The sequence below is a fragment of the Corvus kubaryi genome, unplaced genomic scaffold (assembly GCF_017639235.1).
Source record: "Corvus kubaryi isolate FWS band 111438036 unplaced genomic scaffold, C.kubaryi_AGA036_p1.0 37357, whole genome shotgun sequence".
Taxonomy (NCBI): Eukaryota; Metazoa; Chordata; class Aves; order Passeriformes; family Corvidae; genus Corvus; species Corvus kubaryi.
In genome coordinates, this window is record NW_024581117.1 from 889,530 (window position 1) to 899,287 (window position 9,758).

The window sequence follows — 9,758 nt, forward strand, 5'->3', positions numbered from 1 at the left end:
ATAATAACTTGGAGGGAAAAGGGGTTATATCTGCCACTTCAAGGGGGACCTCTGCCTTCCTTAGCAGACACCTGTCTTTCAAAACCGAGACAATGTACTTCTGTGCGAATTAAGTACATGATAAAAATATAAAAATTTAAGCTATAGATTAGATAAACAATTTTCAAATATTTTTTTATGAGTGGTACAAAGTATTTTTCTGTTCCCAGTAGAAGATTAATAAGTGATGCTCAGAAATACCTGATGCCTCATTATTTTTAGAAATTTTTGTTCAACACTGTGGTACAGAGATTCAAAGATTTGGTTCTAAGTTCAATTTATCTAATTTTGATCTTTATTATCCATTTAATATCTATTTTTAATATCTGTCATTACTGAAAAAGATACCTCAGATATTAATCCAAATAGAAAGTGTGTTGAAGGTTGTGCTTACTAAATCACAATACTCCTTTTTTTGGTCCTGCTGACTGCTTATGCACAGGTGTATTACTATTAAACTTAATATTCAAGTAGTAAGTTTCCATTTTCTCTGACGTCAGTCACTTGGATTTGCACACTAATTGAATGGTCTTGAATTTTTGTGTTGTTAACAAGTGGATTGAAAAACCTTCCTTTGGAAGATTTTTTTAAAATGGGTTAGAAAGTACTTCCCTGTACGAATGTACAGATATTAGAAGTTTTTATGGGTGACACTTCTACCCTTCTTTTTGCAACAGTATTGCATGATGATGGAAACATTTTCAAGTTTCTGTTTTCAAAATGCTCCTTCCATACAGTAACTTTATTTTGAAAAGAAAAATTTTCTTGCTCATTGTTAAAATAACATCTTGATCTTGAAGAGACACTTTAAATGTTTTTATTTTTCAAAAATACTAGCATAGTACTGGCAGGCCCTTTTCATCATAGAAAAGGTCAGGAGATGTGGAACAATTGCTTTTCTTTCTGTGAAAGAAAAATGTAAGTTTGACAGCTCTTTTGAGCACTTTGAGATGGGATAACCAGTCCCATGTGGACTTTCATGAAACTCCCCATCTGTTTCCAAAGTATTGTAAAGATTCTAATATTGAAAGGTCTTGTTTTTATAAAATGAACCACTTGGATGACAATATAGGACATTGTCTGCTTTTGTCTCCAGTTTATTTCCTGCACTAGCTTCTCCATGAGTCATCCAGTAAATGAATTTCACTGTTGCTGTAACTTACATCCTGAGATGCCTTTTTTATTCTGTTCAAAGCCACCACTTCATTAGTGGTTACACTTGCACAGATTTTTCATAAAACAGCATTTTTAATAGAGGAACAGTTTGCTGTTGAGCAGCTACCTTTCTGTTACATCTTTTTAGTAGGGTGTGGGATATGCCCAACCACTGCCCTGGAGGGATGTCTGCTGAGATAAAAGATTTTGCAATCGCCCAGCAGGACTCCCTGGAAAGGCAACGACTTTGGGTCATGGTGAGGAAAGGCAGACCCACAATCCTTTGGGATACCCTATGCAGATCGTTCTGTAATCCATTGGTCTGTCCCAGACCCTCTGTAATCCATTGGTCCCCTTGCTGATCCCCTGTATCCCTATAAAGGCAAGCTCCCTTGAGCCCCGAGAGAGAGAGCTCGTCCCTGGCTCTTCCCTTCGCCGGAGGGAACCCACAATAAAGCTCCCTTTGTGCGGAACCAGCCACACGAGCCTCTCGTCTCTCTCTCTGGTCTGGTTTGGCCTGGAGGCTGCCCTGCAGAGCTGAGCTGGAACCACGAGCTGGTATCACTAAAGAGCTGGCAGCCTCTGTAAGGGCTCCTCTGCCAGCAGCTGAGAGGAAGACACTGGACCCCGGGAAGGCGATTCCTTTCGGGACCATCTCCCCGGACCGGTCATCTCTTCCTGGGTCACAGCCTTGGACTCCACCACCAGCTGTAATAGTAGGGTTTGACAAAAAGTTGCTCTTTATGTACTTTATAGTGTAAAAAATACAGCAAGTACCATAAACTGAGACAGGTTAGGAACACTTGTAATTTCAAACCTCCCACAACCCATAGTGTGTTCTAGTATTTATATCTTCAAACCTTCAGCAGTGTTTTCTGTGAAATTTTGTGAAGTACGGGATTGAATATCACAGGACTTAAACATTGCTGAAAAAACTTATGAAGGTTGTTCTTTATGTCCTGTATGGCTAGTTTGTAAGTGCCCTGTTAATCCTTGTGGCTCCATACTATTAGCTAATGTCTTAAAGGTGCAGTATACACTCAAAAAGAGGTTCATTGTTAACAATGATACATGTAAATACTTACCTTGATAGTTTTCAAATTTTTTGGCCAACTTTTTGTCAAATCTGACTACACTGTCACTGATATTACCCTGCAAAGTGATTGATAAAAGACTTGCCCTAGGAGCAGAAGTATCAGCTCTGGAACTTTCTTGTCTGTTTGTGCTTGTATTATTTGTGTTGCCTTCAATCTGCAGGGGTTTTTTTCCAGAATCTCTTTGAGAGACTGGGTCATTTTGTGAGGATTAGTTTAGTTGCAAATAGATAATACAATCCATAGATCCACTTAACTGGGCACGTGTAAATGTCAATATGTCAGTACACTGAAAGTGAAAAAATGAGTGAGGGTGTCACTGTCACCCCCGTTCTGCATTGTGAAGCACCCAGTCTTCCTGAAGGATACCTCATGTACTGTAAAGTGTGACCACCTGGCATACAGACTAAATGAGGATGCAGTGTCAAGACATGTTAAGTATTAGTAAAGTTTTAATTTTTTCTTAATACTTTTAGATAAAAAATAAGTAATACCTCTTACTTTCTTCCTTGAACCCCCTGGGGTGCTCAGCCTCCACGTAGGAGACCATTTTTGCCAGAGCATGTTTTATTGCAATATAAGAACAGGCAATAAGAGTAAGACAGTGCCTCACTTCCTCAGGGTGGTAATGGGCATGCTTCTTTGGGGCAACTGCTGGTCTCCATTTGTGTTGAGCTGTGCTTCTGATCCAGAGAAACAAAGCTACAGTTGTTCTGATGCAAGTTACCTTGCCTGTTTTTTTTTTTTATTTTTTCAGAAGAATTGAAGAAATCAAACACTGTCTTGCCTGCCCCCTCCCTGAAAGCAGGGGAAGACATGATGGATAACACTACAAAGATCTGGAAAACTATACTTGGGAAACTTGTTCCCTTTTCCTCTGTCCTCAGAGATTTTGATCTGCTATGTTCATGCCTTTATTGTGAAGTTTATATATATTGTATATATATTGAAAAATACACTGTATTTTGATTATTATATACTAGATGATTATAATAAAACCTGTGATAAATAAACCTATTACTTAGATTGTTTTAACAAGCATGTTAAGCAGTCTGTTATATATACTGGCATCAGTATGTCTCCTAACATGAAGAGAATTTAATTTAAAAAGTTGTTAAAAAATTCTGGTTATACTTTTCTGTTGTGGTCCAAAAGCTTTCACTTACAGGATCTTCTAAGCTCAGTTGGCTAAGATGAGATACTTCCTGGTCAACCTGAAAAAGTTGGTGAACCAGGATGAGCAGCTCAGCAGAACAGTCTTACTTTTTATGTGATTGAGGAAACTGAGCATGACTTCTAGTTCTGTTTAGTCTGTCTCATGGGTTCCATTTCAGGAGCTTGGTGGTGAGATTCATTTGAGAGTAAAAATCTTGAATCCAGCATGTGTAAAGAACTAAAATAAATATTTTTTTTATTTTCTAAACAATTTCTCATGAACAAGTCTTACAGAAAAGAAGGTACTGTTTGTCTTCTCCCATTGCCTTGAATAATCTTGCTCTGTTTTCTAAAAGAACACTGCAGTTAAGAGAATGGAAGACGTTGGGCACAGTTCAGGATACAGTCCCAGGCCTAGCATTGCTACTCTGCTGCCCTTGCAGTCTGTTTTCTGTTAGTATAAAAGTGCCTTTATGTATTGCACTTTCAGCACTAGCACCTTTAAGTGTGTTAAAATCCTTCCTTAATTTGAAAGTAAATGGTGAATCACTAGCTGAATCTCTGAGAAGTACGGAGCTGGGTGATTTAAGTGCAATTAACTGCATTACATGTTAGCAGCTTGGAAGTCAATATTTTTTATAGTCCTTTTTTTCTGTTGATGTGAAAAAATGGCCACTTTTGATTGCGTACCCCGGTGAGAGCTTAGGCTTATGGATTTCAGGAAATTGCTTGTATCTGAAGTGTCCCTTAATTGATGCCTGATGCATACCTTAGTGCTTATGTATGAATATAATTGTGTAAGAAACAGGCTGTAAAGAAAACTGCTGCAAGCTCTGCTCATCTGAATGTAGGCAAAAATCTACTCAGCAGGACCTTATTTAATGATGATGCAAGAAAACTGGTGGTGACCAACAGGCAAGCAGCATCAGTCATGACAATCATGACTTTTCTACATATGTGGAAAGGGTGATCTTGAAAACTTTGCTGTGGTTGTATTGTTTTGTCCAGCAAATCTGTTTTATAGGCAGTTTTTCTTTTACAGACAACTATTTTTTCCCTTTCCCTCCTCCCAGTTTTGATGAAGAGTATTTTTAGGCATATTTTACACTTTGCAGCAGAATACTGCGGTCTTTTCTGAAGGTTCAGATGAATTGTCTTTTGTCAGAGAAACTTAATCATATATGGGGGTGTCCGCTTTATCATATGTAGATACCGCTTTTGACAACTTGATGCCATTTCTCAGTGCAGTGATTCAAACATCCTCTGAAAAGCAGTGCAGGGGAAAAAAGACCAAACATGACAAGATTGTTCTAGTAACAGACTGAAGTGTTAAGCGCTGAAAAAAAAAAAGCATGCAGGTCTAAGCATCTTTCCATGTTGCTTAACGCCCAAAAGCAATTTTTTCTTGATGTCTTACTACTTTATGCCTGCATAATAAACAAAATGTATTTTTTCATCATTGGTATCATCTGTAACTGGCTTATAAACAGCTGAAACATCAAACTTGCCCAGCTACCTAATCCGTATGCTTTGTGCTCATGCTTGAATGCATTGAGAGCATTAATTCAATGCAGCTAGCAGTTCCAGAAAGTTTGAAACATGTCTTTAAATAGAATAGTAGCATATTTTAAATACAATATTTAAAGATACATTTAAAAGGTGTACATTATATATTTTTTAATGCTGAAAGAGAAATAAAACTGAAAAGGAAGATTGAGAAATAAAAATATTCACCAGACTCTGCCACCTAAAGCCAATTGCATTCTGCATATCCTTGTCTGGTACACATTTTGACCTGAGAGAGATGTTGCAGGCCTCTGTGCAGTCCTTAGAGGAAAAAGCCAGTTGCAGAGCTGATAATTTGTGACTTTTACTGAGTGGTTAAGGATTTAATCTTCTTGGACAATAGATTTCCATTTTTTCTCAAGAAGTAAGCTTTCCCTACCAATGAGTTAGCTTTCATTTTTCAGACATGAAGGCGTGTTTGGGAAAGCGCCTTGGGAAATACAGAGTGCTAGAAACTCTTAATGATCCTGGAACCAAGTAATCAAAAACAAATTCAAATTTCTTTTATTTTTAGTACAAATCGCAAAAACCAGATGTTGCAAGATCAAGAGAAGAACCTAATTTTTAGTGTTTCATAATAATTCTGAAATTATTTGTCTGTGTATGAAATACATCAACATCACCACAGCTGCCCTTCCTGAAGGTGACAGAAAAGAAAAATGTGATAAAGGTCAGACTGTCAGGCAGCCTATTATGAGCAAAACACTTTCCTAGGATAGAGCCTCGCCAAGAGTGGGCTGGTGCCACCTTGACATTACAGCGTCTGTCAAAAGGAAAAACAACTCATGACTCCAGGTAATAACTGAAGGTAGTAAAAACAACTCATTTGCCCTATTTCTTCCATCTCTAGGGGGAAAAATACATCAAGCTACCATGTAGCAATCATACTAAAAAGTTCTGCACAGTTGCCTCAAGCAATTGGTTGAGGTCTTTTACTTTATTATGAAATACACAAAAATAAAAGCTTATCTCTAAGTTTGTGGAAGGAGCCCATGGTAAATATATTTGAATTTATTTGGTTTTATTCAGTGTTGAACGTAGTTATATTTGGAGAAAGAGCAAAAAAAATGGAACAGTAAAGATTCCATGTTTGCCTTTGAGGTAAATTTTTAAAATTTGCTTTTAAAATAGGAATTTTATTTTTCCCTAATTGCAAAAACTCCAGACTCAACCTAAGAGTTTCAGCTTATATTATTGTATTTCTAACACAATTACCAGAAATGCTGACCTACCTAGGACAGAGTGCAAATAGGGTAAGTAAGTGTATTAAAAATGCATTTGAGATAGTGTGGTATTACTGGAGAAGGAAAGAAGACAGCATGACTTTCTAACCAGCTGAATTTTCAAACCTGATAAAAAACCTCATGAGGTGAGGAAGCTTTATCTGGGTAAAGCTGCATGAAAGATTAGCACTCGTTGCAGAAAGTTTTGTTAATATCATTTTGATAGAAAGTGTTTTCCTTGATGTAAGACCTAGCTTTGAAATGAAATATTTTTGACATGACACTGATCGACGATTTTGGCAAAGGTTATATCTGAAATATACCTAAATTTTGGAATTTAAACCTATGATTCAAAAGCTAATAAGAAAATCTGCACAGAAAACTTGATCTCTGAAAACTGAGAAATTTGGCCTTCAAAGAAGAGAATTCAGCCCTGTCTCACATATCCATTTTCCTGTGATACCCTGTGTGCCACAAACTTACAGGAAACAGAGGAAAACCTACAGCTTCAGAGAACTTGTTCTTTAGAGATGGAAGACTCCAACTGCTCTGTCTCAGGTATCCATTTTGCAACTGATTCCAATAGGATACACTTCTTTAACTACAGTGCTGCAAAAATATTTTATTTATTTGTTCATGCTGCAATATTATTTTGGCCTTAGATGACAGTTCTCTTCTGCCCATGCAACTTTAGAGGAGGTTTGTAGCAGTTAGTACATGACAGTGTTTAGTAGCCAATACCCACGCTTTAGTTGGAGTGTTCAGATGCTTGTTATCAAAGGAATGTTGGCTTGATGCTTTCTTGTGTGGTTTTTGTCCTGCATAAAAGAAGTCCTAAAGGTCTAAGGAAAGGTTGACACAGCAGTCCTATTTAGAGCATCAAATGTGCTGATCACTTAAGACTTGACTGCGTTGTTTCTTTATTGCCTAAGGTTGTGATGATATTCCCATTGGCAGGAGGGACTGAAAGTGTCTGTCACTGCTAGTCGTAGATATCTAGAAAGCCTGCTGCTAATAGTAAAAAATATCAGAAAATCTTGACTTTTGTTTTCATGGTGTTAGCTTTCCCATCATGGTCTCAAGAGAACTGTAAGGTGCAGGTGTCTTTGTAAAAAGATAGTACCACTTTACTCCTAAGAGAAATTAGTCATAGAAGAAAATCTTAGCTGAGGAAGTAGTACATCCATCCACAAATCCCAGAGTGGTGTTTGAATTAGAAAGTGCCTTAAGGCACTGAGCTTCAGATGCTTGGGTAAAGCATCATACACATTTCTTGGATGTTAGTCTGAGACCTTGTCAGCTATTTTAGAAAATACACCACCTGTGTTATGTCAAAAAGATACTGAACTATCTGATAAAATTATAACTGGCATCACCCTTAAACTCGAAAGACCACAAGCTTTACCAACTGGAAGCAAACTGTGGTTCTAATGTTACATCAGACATCCCCCAGGATGGACAGATTGAGGAAGTGAAAAGTCCTTGTTGTCTCTTCAAAAGTGATGATTGTGAAATCTGAGATCAGTTTCATTAATGCATTATCCTGTGGATAGACTAAAGATCTTCACCTATTCATGTACAATCTTGTACAGTCTCTGTTGTTCAAGTCTTGCAAAAATTTTAGTAGGCTTGAACAGTTGTCTTCTGTTTGTATACAGATTAACCTGGGTTTCATTAAGCTGAAAAATAATTTAATTTAATAATTTCCAAAAATAGTAACCCTCTGTGCAGTAGAAATGTGTTTGCTGAAACAGATGATGGAAAGTAGAACACACTCCTGTTTTATAATTAAATGTAGCAAATAGCTGGATACCTTTGGTGAGAGTCAGCTGTTGTGTTAAATAAACTTGCAATTGAAAGTAGCCAGACACAGGAGGAGTCATACCCCGGTGAGGTTAGATGGCTAAATTATTGAAAAAGAAATGGAAACAAACAAAGATAATTAACTTACAGAATGTATAGGGGTTTTTGTTTATACCAAAATATTTTATTTATACCAAAATATTTTTGTTTATACCAAAAATATTAAGACTGGTGTGATTGAAGTGTTAAAAGAAGAATGTGTTAAAGCCTTAGAAACAGCCAAGCAAGGGGATGGCATGTGTTAATGGCTAAAGAATACTGTATATAGTTTTTCATTTGCATGACTTGAGAGTGTCACAGGTTGACACTGGCTGGATGCCAGGCACCCGTGAAAGCTGCTCACTCACTCCCCTCTGTAGCTGGACAGAGGAGAGAAAATGTAACAAAGGGTTCATGGGTTGAGATAAGGACCAGGAGACATGGCTCATCAAATACCATCAGGGCTAAACAGGCTCTAATTAGAGATAAGAGTTGAAAACATTGCTAGCACAATCAGAGCAGGATAATGAGAAGTAAAAAAAGCCCTTAAAAACAGCTTCCCCTCCCCACTGCTTCCTCCTTTCCAAGCTCTACCTCCTGCCCCAGTGGTGCAAGGGGACAGCAAGTGGGGATTATGGTCAATTCATCACCCACGGTTTATCCCACTGCTCAGGGAGAGGAGTCATTCCCGTGCTGCACCGTGGGGTTCCTCTCACAGGAGACAGTTCTCCATGAACTTCTCCAACATGAATCCATCTCACAAGCAACAGCTCTCTGTGACCTGCTGCAGTGTGAGTCTATCCCACGGGCAACAGTCCTCCCAAAACTGCTGCGGCGTGGGTCACTCTTCCATGGCGTGCAGTCCTTCAAGGAGACTCCACAGGTCTCCCATGGAGTCACAGCCTCCTCTCAGGCATCCACCTGCTCCAGCCTGGGGCTTCTCCATGGGCCGTGGATGGATCTCTGCCCTCTCTCTGGAGCTCTGGGCTGCAGGGGCACAGCTGCCTCACCATAGTCTGCACCAGGGGCTGCAGGGGAATCTCAGTTTCAGTGCCTGGAGCAGCTCCTCCCCCTCCTTCTCCCCTGACCTCGGTGTCTGCAGAGTTGTTCCTCTCACATGTTCTCATTCTGCTCTTCTTTGGCTGGAATTAAAACTGTGCCACCACTTTTGTTTTGATTTCTTCTTAACTATGTTATCATGGAGGCATTATCACCATTTCTAACTGGGCCAGCCTTGGCCAATGGCATGTCTGTCTTTGGAGCTGCCAGGGGTTGGCTCTGCTTGGCATTCCAGCAGCTTCTCAAATAAGCCATCTCTGTGGCCCCTGCACTACCAAAAATCTCTGCTACCAAAAACCAGGCCGTGCAAACCCAGTAGAGATAGCAAGAAGGAAAAACTTGCAGTATTAATTCTGACAGAGACCTGGAGCCATGTGATGCCATGAAGATTTTTGCCTTTTCTTTTATACCCCTGTTATACCTTCTTACAGCTTCTGTATTCCTAGTGCTTTTGCCTACATTCTTGGACTTGTTTGTTAAGCTAAGAGACTAAACATCTTAGAAGCTTCGTAGCTAGGGATCAGTGTGCCCCAGACCCCAAGGTCCTCTCCAGAACACATTCTGTAAACCAAGATAGAACCATCCAGGGGAAGGTTCCTTGGGGAGGGGGAGCTCACTTGAACCT